At 38.7% G+C, this 16,184-nt stretch overlaps 1 long non-coding RNA gene across 1 annotated transcript; it reads right to left on the minus strand.

Annotated features, from left to right (window-relative positions):
• Positions 1 to 4,582: 4,582 nt before the first annotated feature.
• On the minus strand, positions 4,583 to 6,568 carry LOC123882889. Its single transcript, XR_006800021.1, has 2 exons — positions 6,223 to 6,568; positions 4,583 to 4,884 (listed from the first exon to the last, which is right to left on the minus strand). It is a non-coding gene; the product is annotated as an uncharacterized LOC123882889 (long non-coding RNA).
• Positions 6,569 to 16,184: the final 9,616 nt, after the last annotated feature.

The following is a 16,184-nucleotide window of genomic DNA, read 5'->3' on the forward strand; positions in this document are numbered from 1 at the left end:
ATGTACCTCATGCGAACAACTCAGGATACGACTCCCGCATCTTGCTTTCCAATTCCCACGTTAAGCTTTCACCAGTCGTTCCACTCCACACGACCTTCACAAGAGGTATCTCCTTGCCTCTCAGTTTCTTCACCTCACGCGCTTCAATCCTTATTGGCATAGTCTCATTCGTAAGGTTGTCCCTAACCTCCACATCATCTCTCGGAACCACGTGAGAAGGATCCGCAACATACCTCCGAAGTTGAGACACATGAAACACGTCATGCAAATTCGAAAGATGCGGTGGCAAACCCACCCTATAAGCAACTGTTCCCACTCTCTCTGATATCTGATACGGACCAATAAACCTCGGAGTGAGCTTCTTTGACTTCAACGCTCGTCCTACACCCGTCACCGGAGTGACTCTCAAAAACACATGATCACCTTCTTGGAACTCAAGATCTTTCCTGCGCTTATCATGATAACTCTTTTGTCGACTCTGCGACGCTTTCATCTTCTCTCTGATAAGCTTAACCTTTTCCGTAGTCTGACGAACAATCTCAGGTCCAAGCACCACACTTTCACCAGACTCAAACCAACATAAAGGAGTCATACATTTCCGACCATAGAGCGCCTCAAACGGTGCCATTCCAATACTAGAATGGTAACTATTATTATAAGTAAACTCAATCAATGGAAGATGACTATCCCAAGCTCCACCATGCTCAAGTACACAAACTCTCAGCAAATCCTCCAGCGACTGAATCGTCCTCTCTGACTGACCATCTGTTTGCGGATGGTAAGCTGAACTCAACCGCAACTTAGAACCCAATGCCTCCTGCAAACTCTTCCAAAATCTAGAAGTGAACCTTGGGTCTCTATCCGAAACGATACTAGAAGGGACACCATGCAGTTTCACTATCACTCGAATATAAATCTCTGCCAACTTAGCCACAGGAAAACTGATGTTAATCGGAATAAAGTGTGCAGACTTCGTCAATCTATCGACAATCACCCAAATCGAATCAAAACCACTCGGGGTACTCGGCAAACTCGTCACGAAATCCATAGAAATACTGTCCCACTTCCACTCTGGCACATCTAATGGCGTCAACAACCCAGCTGGCTTCTGATGCTCGATCTTCGATTTCTGACAAATCAAACAAGAATACACAAATTGTGCCACATCACGCTTCAACCCAGACCACCAAAACAACTTTTTCAAATCATGGTACATCTTGGTAGCACCCGGATGAATACTCAAATTACTACGATGACTTTCTTCTAAAATTAATCTCTTCATCTCTGCATCATCAGGAATGCAAATTCTATCTCTGAACCGTAACACTCCATGATCATCCACTCTGAAATCACTACCTTCAGTCTGAGTAATACCATTCATCAAATCCACTAATTTTACATCTTCTTTCTGGGCTTCCCTAATACTATTCAGAAATTCATTATTAATCTTCAGCATACCCAAAACTACACTCCGCGGAGTAACTTCACAAACAAGGCTCAAATCTCTAAATTGTTCAAGCAAATCAAATTCTTTCACCATCATAGCGGACATATGTAATGTCTTTCTACTCAAAGCATCAGCAACAACATTAGCCTTACCCGGATGGTAATTCAATCCAAAATCATAGTCTTTCAGTAACTCAAGCCATCTCCTCTGCCTCATATTCAACTCTTTCTGATCAAACAAGTACTTCAGACTCTTGTGATCACTGAATACTTCAAATCGAGAACCATACAGATAGTGTCTCCAGATTTTCAACACAAAAACCACTGCAGCCAACTCAAGATCATGAGTAGGATAATTTCTCTCATGAATTCTCAACTGTCGTGATGCATAAGCCACCACTTTGCCATTCTGCATAAGCACACCACCTAAGCCCAATTTGGACGCATCACAGTACACCACAAAAGGTTCATCAGCCTTAGGTAAAACCAAGACCGGAGCGGTCGTCAAACGTTGCTTCAATTCGTTGAAACTTCTTTCACAATGAACATCCCATACAAATGCTCTACCTTTACAAGTCAACTGCGTTAGCGGAAGTGCTAACTTGGAGAAACCTTCAATAAACCTTCTATAATATCCTGCCAAACCCAGAAAACTTCTAACTTCTGTAACCGACTTCGGAGTCTCCCAATGTGATACAGCATCAACTTTGGAAGGATCCACTGCAATACCATTACCCGAAATAATATGCCCAAGAAAACTCACCTCATACAACCAGAATTCACACTTCGACAGTTTAGCATAAAGTTTATTCTCTTTCAGCACTTGCAACACAACTCTCAAATGTTCAGCATGCTCTTCCTCAGACTTAGAATAAATCAAGATGTCATCTATAAACACAACGACAAAAAGATCCAAGTAAGCATGAAAAATTCGGTTCATATACTCCATAAACACACCTGGCGCATTAGTGACTCCGAAAGGCATCACATTATATTCGTAATGTCCATATCGTGTCCTAAACGCCGTCTTTTGAATATCCTCATCCTTCACTTTGATCTGATGGTAACCTGACCTCAAATCAATCTTGCTGAACACACGTGCACCGACTAGTTGATCCATCAAATCATCAATCTTTGGCAATGGATACCTGTTCTTTATCGTTACCTTGTTCAGTTGCCGATAGTCAATACACAGTCTCATGCTACCATCTTTCTTCTTTACCAACAACACTGGCGCTCCCCACGGCGATACACTTGGTCTCACAAACTTCTTATCGAGTAACTCCTCTAACTGCTTCTTCAGTTCCGCCAACTCAGATGCTGACATACGATAAGGAGCCATGGACACAGGCTTCGTTCCCGGAACGAGATCAATAGAGAATTCAACCTCCCTTTCTGGTGGCACCTCAGGGATCTCATCAGGAAAAACTTCAGGGAATTCACATACCACGGGTAGCTTATCGATAACCGCCTGATTCTCAATCGACAAGGACGCCATCAAAGAAAACAACTGATTCCCCTCAAGCGCTAACCTCTTCAACTGCTTGGTAGTCACCAACTCCACTTCCCCTTCCTCTTCAGCAGAAGAAAAACGTACCGTCTTGCTAAAACAGTTAATATGAACGTAGTTGTACTCCAACCAGTTCATACCCAAAATCACATCCATCCCACTCAACGGCAAGCAGACTAAGTCCACTTCAAAATCCTTACCAAACATAGACAACGGACACCGCGAACACACAAGAGAAGTAGTCACTGAACCCTTAGCTGGAGTTTCAATAACCATTTCTCCATTCATGCTTGACAACTTAAGACCCAACCTTGACACACAATCAGCAGCAACAAAGCAGTGTGTAGCACCAGTATCAATAATAGTGATTAAAGGAATATGATTAATAAAACAAGTACCTCTGATCAAACGGTCCTCGCTCGCTGTTTGCGTACCAGCCAATGCAAACACCTTTCCCCCAGATTGCGCCCTCTTAGGCTTTGTACACTGAGACCCAATATGTCCCTCCTCTTTGCAGTTGAAACAAACAACATCAGAATGCTTGCACTCTGTCTGCATATGACCCTTTCTACCACATCTGAAACATCTTTTTGCATCAACATCACAAACATTACTCTTGTGGCCTTTCTCACCACAATTGAAACAGACAACCTCATTAGGCACAGCTTTCCTAACAGATTTCCTCTCATCATTCACTCTCGACTTCCCTTTATCAGCTGGAGTACTATAAGGTTTCCCACGACTCGGCTGGCTCCTGCTCTTCCGCTCATTCATAATCTTATAATGAGCCTTAGTATCAGCCTCATAAATTCTACAGCTACTCACCAAATCAGAAAACTCGCGTATCTTCTGGTACCCAATGGCCCGCTTAATCTCAGGACGCAGACCATTCTCGAACTTGATACACTTTGAAAACTCTGCGGTGTCAGCTGAATAGTGAGGATAAAACTTGGCAAGTTCCACGAACTTCGCAGCATACTCAGTCACCGACATGTCTCCCTGTTTCAGCTCCAGGAACTCTATCTCCTTCTTCCCTCGAACATCCTCCGGAAAATACTTGTTCAAGAACTCCCTCTTGAATACAGCCCATGTAATAACCTCCTCGCCAACCTCCAGAATTGGGCGAATACCCACCCACCAGTCGTCGGCCTCATCAGCAAGCATGTGCGTACCAAAACGCACCATCTGCGCTTCACTACAGTCCATCACCCGGAAGATCCTCTCGATTTCCTTCAACCAACTCTGAGCCCCATCGGGATCATACCTGCCCTTGAAAGTAGGCGGATGATTCCTCAGGAACGTTTCCAGCATCCTCACACCGTCATTCACACCCGCACCAACAACTTGAGGTTGACCCACAGCTTGGGCAACAGCATGAAGTGCAGCAGCAATCGCAGCATCGTTACGTCCACCCCTACCAGCCATCTTAGCAAAGTTCTACAACAAGAACCAACAGATAAGCAACAAAAATGACACAAATTAGTCGTCACGCGACACGGCAGACTCTTCTAATTGGCCGGACAGACCGACCTGCTCTGATACCAATTGTAACACCCCGTTTCCCAAAAATCGCAACGGAAAGATAAATCAGAGTAACTTAAAAAAAAATGGAGTATTACGCTACTATTTTATTCAAGTAATAAATAGGAAAATTTTTATTTATTTAAAACAATCCTGTCAACGATATTCACTGAAATCGCGGCGGAAATATAACAATATTTATTCAACAATTGTTCCATCAAAGTTTTGCACTAAGGTCTCAACTTGATTCATAGTAGTAAGTAAAATCAACATAATTGTTTTTCAACATAAAATCATAAAACTAATACGTAACAAGGAAAATCCAATAATCAAAGCCCGCCCCGTTACGTATCAGAGCACCTAGACACGTGAGGAGTCCACTCACATCAACAGCTAGTCCTGGAAATCTGCACTTGCCCACAAGGCGGCAATTCCAACAGAAGGGTGAGATCACAATTCAATAATTAAAAGCATAATAAATCATGCAACATATAAATCAACTTAACAACATAATCATCATCTCATCAATAGTTCATAATTCAGTATTCAACAAAATCATAAAAATTAGCTTTAAGCTTCATCATATTATCCTTCATTAAATCCATCTTCTCATCTCATGACACGACTCGACTTGACTCAACAAATGCAACAACACGACTCGACTCGACTATACAAGACTCTTACGCATGTGGTACCAAACGGAGCATCAAGCCCCCAACTTCCAATGCCTTAATTCGGCTACAGGGCATCAAGCCCCCATCTTAAAAACGGAGCATCAAGCCCCCATCTTAGAATACGGAGCATCAAGCCCCCAACGTCCAATATGCGACACGACGACTAACAACAACTTTACAACAACAACTCAATGCCCAAAACTAGGCCAACATGGTTTACAACATAGACAACAATGTCTTACGACTCGATGACCTTTACGTTGACAAGGACTTCTCTCTACAATATTCTCAATTCGTCACATAACTTCATAAATTCATATAAAATTACTCGCAATGTATTTTTGTGTCAAACCAACGCCATTGGAAAGACAATTCAACTATCTACAACTTTCGTGTTTTCAACTAAGGCTAATTCTGTACCGATCAATACCAGTTTTTATTTCAAATTCGGGTACATAAACTGAAATTTCACTGTGACCTACGTGTAGTAATCTGACCATAACTCAAGTTCTAAGAATGATTTTGAAGTCAAACCAAAGCCATTAAAAAGCTAACACAATTATCTACAACTTTCATGTTTACACCAAAACCCAGTTCAAAACAGAAAACGTCTGAAAAAGCGCAAGAACATGAAACAGGGGATGCTGTCACTGTGCAGCCCTCGGCAAAATGACATTCTCCACCCAAAAACTTCGTTTTAACTCCGATTTTCACCAAACTTGACCCTATAGTTCACTCTTACATAACCTAACTTAATACAACACAAAACACAACAATCCAACTCCAATTCATGCACAATTCATTAGTTCTATTCATCATCAATTATTCTTTTTACCAACAACCCTATCCTTTCTAAACTCTATCATTCTCAACAATTCTGACACCAATCATTATAGAATAATCAAGCAGCATTTCATACATTAAAATTAACAGTAACAACACACAATTCATCAATTTTCATGGTAATTCACAAATTAAACCCTAAACTCATTTCTACCCATTTTCTCATGAACCACTAATCAAACATGAAGAATTAAGCCCTTAATTAGAGAAGTGAAACCCCACCCTTACCTGGTTTGATTGAATTACAAAGGTCCTAGCTTCTCTTGCCCCTTCTCTCTTGCTCTTGGTTTTTCCCTTTTTTTTTCTCAAACTTATTTGTTTTCACGTGAAAATGATTTTTCTTTTCACTGACTATCCTTTTCTTAACCTCCTTCATTCTAATTAATTTTGATTAATTCCCACTAATTTCTTTTGTTTCCTCTTAATTACACATCTGCCCCCTTAATTCTAAAATATTCTAATTCCTATCTTATTCTTACTAACTATTAATAAAACCATTTAATTAAATAAACAAATCACATAATCACATAAATCAATTAAATAGGACTCTAAACTCTACCAAAAATAAAATAAACGGGCGTTACACCTTCCGTCCTCTCGAAGTATTGCTTGGTTCCGAACCCACCCTGGAATTTTAGGCGGTTCCACAAGCTGCAACATCAAACTCCCCTTGCATCCAACTACCTCCAGCAGTCCTACAAGTTCCCTAGTTTGATCATCGTTGCTTTCAATTGCCTCCCTGAAGGTTCTCTCAAGGTCTTGCACTTCTTCAGATACAATTGAAACATAACCCACAAGGTCTCCATGGTCATCCCCCTTTGGTTCAACACTACCACCCTCCTCCCTATCTCCGATTAGATAGCCAAGGGTTAATGTTGATTGTCTACCACTATTGGAAGACTCCACCTCAAACTGAGTTTCCACCAAAGTATACCCACCATGATCTCCACCTTGTAACAAGCAAGACCTCTCCAACTCCTCTGAAACAGCCACCCCGAAATCTCCTAACTCTCCACCATCACGAGCATCATCACCAGGCACCACTAGTGCCTCTCCATACTCATAACCCTCATACTCCGATGAGCCTTCAACAACATGAGCAGAATTATTGTCCTTCAACTCCGGACAATCCCTTTTGAAGTGACCTTTCTTCTGACAATGGAAACAATTCCACTTGTCACCGCCCTTTCCCTTAGCCTTCCTACCTCTACCTCCACATCTCCCACTTGAAACGTTTAAGGCATCCACACCGCTCTCCACCTTCAAGTTGTTTGACTTAGTTAGCTCTTTCGACCTCAAGGCCGATTGAACTTCCTCCAAGGTAACAGGGTTTTCCCTGCCGTAGAGCATGGTATCCTTGAAACTTTCATAGGACTTAGGTAACGTACATAGTAGATGTAGTGCTTTATCTTCATCTTCTAGGTTCACCTCAAGGTTGGCTAAGTCATCAATAATCTTATTAAATTCCGCCAGTTGTTCCGTCATGGATTTCGTCTCCACCATTCGGTAAAAGAAGAGCTTTTGTTTCAGAAACTGCTTATGTGCCGCCGACTTAGTCATATACAATGAATCAAGCTTAGCCCACATAGCTGCAGCGTTGGTCTCCTTTGCAACTTCTCTCAACACATTGTCTCCGAGACACAAGATGATAGCACTAACTGCCTTATCATTCAATTCAGCCTTCTCCGCGGCGGAGAGACTCGCCGGCATCCGTGCTTCCCCCTTCAAGGCCTCAACACACTTGTTATGGACTTAAACATCCCTCATCTTCACCTTCCACAACCCGTAGTCGTTACTACCAGTGAACTTCTCAATATCAAACTTCGAACCCATGGTACTTGATTATCGAATGATCCTGGCCCCACGGTGGGCGCCAATTGTTGTGAATTCGTTAATAAAATCACACCAATACGAAACTTGATGTGTGGAGCAATTGAGTCAAGCAACCAATATCAAAGAGTTGATAGAGATGATGATAATAATAATCCAAAAGCAAGTAAACAAATAAAAGAGAGAAGAGACACAAATCTTTGTTTACCCAGTTCGGTTAAAATAACCTAGTCTGGGGGAGAGAGCAGCCCTCCGTTCCACTAGAATCAAATAAGTCACTTACAAGCAATTCCCAAATTTGGGTTACAAGAATTAGCAAACCCTAACTCTACCCAAATCCCGAATTCCTTCCCGTGATGAAGAAACTCAATTTGACCTAGTCTACCCAAGGTGAACAAAGCAAACAATAAACATTTGCCCTAGAATTATACCAAAAGAAAACCCTTTTGTTCTCTCTCTAAAACCCTAGCCTTTGATGGTGGCAAATCCTTATTGTTCCTTTCACTCTCTTATTTTTCTATGAATAAAGTGATCCCTATTTATAGAAAAATATATGCCAAAAAACTAGTAACAAATCTGTTTTAAAATAAAACAAATCCAAGTCAAAGTATCTTCCAAAAATATATATATATATTTTTTTTCCCAAAAAATCTTCAAAACATCAAAGATGCAAAAAGATTCAACAAAGATATTTCTGACTTCTTGTAACTGAGATTTCAAGGCATATCCAACAATAACAAACAAATTCAAGGCGGATCGAAACAAACTCTGATACAATGTTAAATATGTTAGGATCTCATCCCCAAAAGTTAGCTCAAAGGGTGAGGTTGTCCTCACATATTTATACACTTCACATCTCGGGAATCTAAGCAATGTGAGACTTCAAACAATCTCCAACAACACAACAATACATTCAACACCCACCCTCACGCCTAACGTGGTCCTGGGTCAAATGCCCACACTGCGGTCCTTAACTCGGTTCTGATACCATGTTAGAATCAGAGATACAAATACGAAAAAGAGAAAGAGACGGCTATGGTTTCAATAGAATACCAATAACTTAACATTACAATTGCATTACTTGAGAATATATATATATATATATATATATATATATATATATATATATATATATATATATATATATATATATATATATATATATATATATATATATATATATATATATATATATAACCTAATGGACTCTAAATTAATAGGCCCAATAAGACCATCTCCAATGGTGTAGTACCTATTAGGTACTTAGGGTACTTATTATGTACTACCATTGGAGTATCACTCATTTGAGTGCCTATTAGGTACTACTTCTAAAATAAGAACCCTCTCTCTCCTCTTGGACCCACCTTATTTTTCATTAAAATATTCTTTTCATGGGTCCACTTTATTTTATATATTCAATTTGAATTAATGGTACAAAAACACAATTTTTTTTTGTACATCACAAAAGCACAATTTTTGAATTGGCATGCCTCTAAAAAAATTTAATGCCAACCATATAGACGTTGGTGCAATATTCGGTAAATAGAACCCAATATAATATGGGTATTATTTAGCCGGTGGTATTTATCCACAATGGGCTACACTTGTCAAGACAATTCCAATGCCACAAGGAGATAAAAGAAAATTGTTTGCCCAACATCAAGAAGCATCAAGAAAGGACGCGGAGTGTGCATTTGGAGTGCTTCAATCTCGATTCGCAATTATATGTGGCCCGGTATGTAATTGGCATATGGATACAATTAAACATATATTATATGCATGCATTATATTGCATAGCATGATTGTGGAAGACGAACGACACACGTATGCTGGTCATTTTAATTATTCTTATGTTCAGCCCCCAACAATGATGTTTCAACAAGTGACAGACATAATGGTCCTCATCCAAATCTCGCACCATACCTTCAAAGAAGAGCACAAATTCAAAATAGGTGAGCTCATCTTCAACTTCAACATGATCTTGTCGAGCATATTTGGCAACGTTTTGGGCATGATCAACAAAATTAATTGTTTTTAAAATTATGTAATGTTATTTTAAATTATTTTTTAATTATGTGATTCTTAAAATTTGGCAATATTATTTTAAATTAAATTTTGAATTTTAATTATTTTTCGAATTATAAAAAAAAATAGTACATACTAATTTTGTAATTTTTTTTTTGAAAACTTGATATCCGGCCTTAGGACCGACTAATCCAAGGGGAACTAATTTTGTAATTTTATCATTCAATCAATTTATATTATAAAATATATAATTAAGAAGTGCTTCATTTGAGGGATTGAATACATATTAGATACTATTATTAAAAAATAATAAATTAGTGATGTTTTCATGTGAGACCCATTTAAATACTCAAAGTTAGAGTGCTCCATTGTGGATACTCTAACATAGCCTGTTATTTTATTATCAAAACAATCATCATAGTGGACTTGAGTATCATTTGCTTAATTATTTTATTATTTAATGTATTCGATTGCAGCATATGTTTTGGAAGATCTTGCAAGATTATACTATTTGAAGGCATTTGGTGTTATCATATCATCTATCTAGCAACCTACGATGAATCGATTGTGGCTTACAGCTAGGCCTCTCAATTTTAGACACAATAATAATGTCCCCTCTTAACCTAGGATCTCAATTATTGCTAGGTTGCCCCTTTAAAAAATTAGGAAGGCAAAACAATACTCTACATAATATTACTAGTAGTATGTATCATAAGGAGTGTTCTAACGACTTTGTTTAAGAAATCTATAAATATTATGTTCAATTTTTAATGCACTTTTAATTACTTTTTTACAACTTAACATAACTTATTAGTAGTTTTCGATTTCGCATATCTTTTTCCGGTGTCCAATCATCCATCCCGTTTAAACCTACTCTGCCGTTGCTCTGTTGGATCGCCGCTTGCAAGGTGTTGGGGTTGATTGCAATGTAAGTCCCACATTGCTAATAAAGGAAAAAAAGGTTAAGGAAATTATTTTTGAGAAGTCTCACATTGGTTAAAAAAGTGAAGAGTGGGTGAGCTCAATGTTATATATAGAGACCTTAAGTTCCTTGTTTCAATACACCGAGCAGTAGCACTTGTAAATACTTTAAGTTTATATTTGTGTCTTTTTCTTTTCTCTTATGCTCTTGTTTAAGAGTATTTGAGATGTAGTTCAAATATTTACTTTGAAGAGTGTGGGTGTGCTGGTGCATGGGTGGATGAGAGTGAAGTCTATGTGTTGTAATAATTTTCACATAGTGTTTATTCTCTGGTTGTTGGTTTTGACAACGGTCGTGGTGTTTTCTCCGATTTTTGGAGTTTCCACGTTATATTCTTGTGTTGTTGATTGCATTCTTTTATTTTCTCTATGCCTGTTTTTCCCAACAACTGCTATCAGAGCTTTTGGTTTGATTAAGGGAGGAGGAGTTCCGCTGTGAAGTTTAGGTTAGAGAAAATTGATGGAATAATCATGTTTGGCTTGTGGAAAATCAAGTCAAGGATGTGCTGATGCAATCAGGGTTACACAAGGTCAGCCTGGAGAGGCGGTGGTAATAATACTCAACATCAGTCTGGAGAGGCGGTGCTAAGAATACTCGGGTTACGTCTGAAACAACAACTTATTATGAGGATGCGGAGGTGCTAGTGAAAGTTGGGAATCGGTGGAGTGTTGAGCCATGGACTTTGGAAGCTCCTATCACATGTGTTTGAAGAAGAAATACTTTTGAATCCCTAGAGTTAGTTGAAGGTGGAGTTGTTCATCTTGGAGACGGGAAAACTTGTAAGGTTCAAGGTATGGGTGAGTTTCTTATAACACGATGCGAGGTATTTTCTTAACTTTGATGCATAGATAGTAGGTAGATACTTGTTAGATAGTTCTACTATTATTGGTTATACATCGGTTACTAGTGGTAATTCTCATGTTTTGGTTAAATTGTGGATCTTCGGGTGGGTACTTGTTAGTGACATGAGTTTAGTTGCAGCCTAACAATGGTCTGAAGGTGGTTTCAGAGCAGTTTGAAGTTGTTCCGGTGACACATGGGCATCGGTTGACATGGATGCAAGGTGTGTGATGATAGCGTGCGGGCATTGGTTGGCATTGATGCAAGGTACACGTTTATCTCGATGGCTGATGAACTTTCGGAGAAAGCCAACATGGAAGTTGCACCATAAATTTTCAGCAAGGTTTCGAGATAAAATTCTTGGGATGGCTTGGTTCCAAGTGAAGGAAATTCTTGGGATGGTTTAGTTCCAAGTGAAGAAAATTCTTGGATGGTTTAGTTCCAAGTGCAGCGTACTTTTTATGGTGAAGTATGATAATTTAATTGTCGGTATAGACAATGATAATTATGATTGTCCGTGAAGACAATGATTGTCGGTATAGACAATGGAAGCGGAAGATAATGATTGTAACGACCAAATTTTCATTTTATTAGTTTTGTGTGTTTAAAATATTTTATTGACGTGGCATTTTAAATAAGTTAGTAACTTTAGTTATTTATCGAATACTTTAGTTATTAAACGAGTAGTGAGTATTAACGCGAATTGGGCCAAGCAATTGGGCTTGAGGCCCAATGGGCCTTGTGAACTTTGTGGGGGGCGCCCATATGGCCTAAGAGGGAGAGAGAGAAACATTCATTTCTCTTTGTTCTTGAGAAGTTAGAGAGAAGGGGGAGTTTCAAGAGCTAGGGCATAGGAAAGTGAAGAGATTCAAGAGCAAATCTCAGAGTTTTCTTCGAATCCAGGAATGAGAGTAGGTTTCATAATCGTGGGTGACACGAGGAAGGGGAGAATGTCGATTTCTCCTTACCCGAACTTTCTCCACCCCATTTTCGTTTTAGTTTGGATGAGTTTTTCTTAATGGAAATCGAATCTAAGGTTCATGACATGTTTAATATACTCTTAGCATGATGTATGAACGAATTTAATGAGTAAAAACGGAATTTGTAGATGTTTGAACTCAAGAACATTGTGTTTTTGTGAGTTTTGAGTAAAAGTGATGAATCTTTACTTTTTTGATGATTATGATGTAGATCTATGAAACAAACCATCCTTTTGTGTTTACATATGTTTGTTGCACTCGAATATAAACTTATTTGGGGTTTATAACATGAAAAATGGGATTTTTGGGTGATTTGGAGGGAAAAATGCAAGGTTTGAGCATTCCTGTCGGGAGGCCTTCGCCAGGCCTTCGCTCAACGAACGGGTGGCGAACAGCTCGCCACTGCTCGCCAGGAGCCAGTGTTCCCCTCGTGTGGTTCGCCACTGCTCGCCAGGCCTTCGCTCAGCGAACAGCTCGCCACTGCTCGCCATGAACCAGTATTTCCCTGATGTGGCTCGCCACTATTCGCTCAGTGAACAGCACTGGTACTGCAACTTTTGTTGATGTTTTTAAGTGCAATTAGGCACTTGTAACATGGTTTAATGGTATTCTTACATGATTGCTAATGCTTATTGATGCCTATAATGCTCATTGCTAATCGTTGATGATTGTTGATCATGTATGAAGTTATAAATGAAGAATATTAAGGTTTTGTTTAATCTTAATGATGAAGAATGTTGGACAGTGTTCCACATTGTAAATGAAGAGCTTTATGCTAACTAATTGTGAGTGAATTCATGAAAAAACATACATGCATTCATGAATTAAATAGGATATTGGATATTCCAATAAAGAAGTATATCGGATTATATTTATCTGATAAATAAGGATATTACAGGTGAGATACTCTAATAAAGAAGATGGTACCACATGCATTAGAGATGTCTAGGATGACATTCATGAAGTTGAAGCATTAGAATTGCATTAGGTTATGTGTGCATTATGTGATAAGTGATATGTGACACATACTTTGCTAAGTGTAATAATTGTTAATTGATGATTTGGTATACGATTATATATGTTTAGAACTTATAATTGAATGATAAGGCTAGATAAATGTTGGTGTAAGCCCTAGAGGCCAATAAATGTATTGAATAATTTACTTATCAAATAAAAGGCTTTTCTTTATTAATTTTATATATGTTAAAATGATAAAGTCCCTAGAATAGTCAGTTCACTTATGGAACGTTAAGTATGACTTAATCGTGAGATTCCATTAAATATAAGAACACTATTCTTAAACATATCCATAGTCAAGCTTTATTGTGAAATGGGATAACGTTAAAGCATAAAAACTATTATGTTGGTAGACTGATGATCATATCTCACTGATCATGGATAATGAGTTATCAAGTCTTCACATAGATATAAATGTTAAGGGTAACTTTATATCGGATTGACCCACCATGAGAATACTACATAGAGTGTTATGAAATGTCATAAGTTTTCTCATAGTGATAAAGGTGTATTCCACCCTTCGACCTGAAACCACTATGTACCCTAGATGCAGGAGTGTAATACCTTGTTGCCATTCAAACGTTATCCGTAACTGGATAATTATAAAGTTGGTTGATGGGTATCCCACGAATCATACTAAGGGACATGAGTGACCTAGATGGAATTTGTCCCTCCTACATAACGGGAGATATGTCTATGGGCCCAATATTGAACTAGACAAGGATGACATACTATGCCTTGTGTTCAATATAGACATGAGGGCAAAAGGGTAATTGTGCACAAGATATTTTATCACGAAAAGGTTAGTCAGATCACGTGACATTCCTGTGACTTGGGTAACAGTGATGTGTTGCTAGATACCGCTCACTGTTTATAATATTACGATTAATATTATTGCCAACGTCATAAGAACCTACAGGGTCACACACATAAGGACAGTTAAGAAGGGAAAAATAAGTAAGACTTATTGCGGGGGTGCAGTTAGTGACAAACGGTTATTGGGCTTGAGAAGCCCAATTTCGTGTAAACTAAAGACCTCATAAGAAACTCTATAAATAGAGCCTTATGAAGTTCAGTAGTTACGTTTTTAAAAACCCTAACCGGATTTAGAGAAATTCTGAATTTCTCTAAACCCTAAACCGCACAAAATTCCCTCAGCCTTCATCCAAGAACAGCTAGCACTGTGAGATCGAAGGTTCCTGTTCGTGTGGACTAAGTGGAGGTGCTGCAAGTGCGGTGCTTGTGATCAAGAAAGGCGGCCACAAATTTGTTCTTCAAAGGTAATATTCTAGACCTGATCATGCTCATTCACAAGAATCCATTGATGGGAAATTTTAATTTAAAATTCCGCTGCGTTTATAAAAGTGTTTATGAAACGATTTCCCAACAATAAATATGTTGATGCCTTGGATAATTATAACTTAGCTTTTGATGATCAATATATGTTAAAAATGGAATGATCGCATGTTTGAAACTTCAATTCCGCTATCGCAAGTATGTATAAGCACGATGAATGTCCTTATGCCTTGTATGTTTGTTTTAATAACATGTAACGCCTTAATTGTTTTAAGTGTTTTATTTATTTATATTCAATAAATACGCGACAAGGGGTTAGGGTGTTACAATGATTGTCGGTGTAGACAATGAAGATTGAAGACCATTACAATCAAGGTGGAGATTGTTGGGGTTGATTGCAATGTAAGTCCCACATTGCTAATGAAGGAAAAAAAGGTCAAGGAAATTATATTTGAGAAGTCTCACATTTCTTAGAAAAGTGAAGAGTGAAGGAGCTCAATGCTATATATAGAGACCTCAAGTTCCTTGTTTCAATACACCGAACAGTAGCACTTGTAAACTCTTTAAGTTTATATTTGTGTCTTTTTCTTTTCTCTTATGTTATTGTTTAAGAGTATTTGAGATGTAGTTCAAATATTTACTTTGGAGAGTGTGGGTGTACTGGTGCATGGGGTGGTTGAGAGTGAAGTCTATGTGTTGTAACAATTTTCACATAGTGTTTATTCTCTGGTTGTTGGGTTTGACAACGGCCGTGGTGTTTTCTCTGGTTTTTGGAGTTTCCACGTTATATTCTTGTGTTGTGATTGCATTCGTTTATTTTTTCTATGCCTGTTATTCCCAACACGAGGTACGGTTTGGTTGGTGTTGGATCCATCGATCTTTGGTGTGGATCGTTGGTTTGCTTCCTGATTTGACCGCTCCTACCACATCGGTGAGCTTGCTGTTGTTTCGGCCGCCGGACCATTCGGTGTTGTTTGTTACATGCTCCGCTAGCGACAAGTGTTTTCCTTCCACAACGACAAGTGTCTCTGTCGTATGTTTTGTTCTACTGTGGCTTTGTATTGCTACTGATGATGTTCTATCGGATCTATTTCTGAAAACCGTGTCGCTGCTGTTTTGGGTTCGTTTTGATTTGCTTGCACCGATCATAGTTTGTTTGGATCGAAAGGGCTTCTTTCCTTGATGTGTTTTGTCGCAAGGATTGTTGGTCCATGGATCTC

This window comes from Trifolium pratense, linkage group LG5, assembly GCF_020283565.1.
Source record: "Trifolium pratense cultivar HEN17-A07 linkage group LG5, ARS_RC_1.1, whole genome shotgun sequence".
NCBI classification, from domain to species: Eukaryota; Viridiplantae; Streptophyta; class Magnoliopsida; order Fabales; family Fabaceae; genus Trifolium; species Trifolium pratense.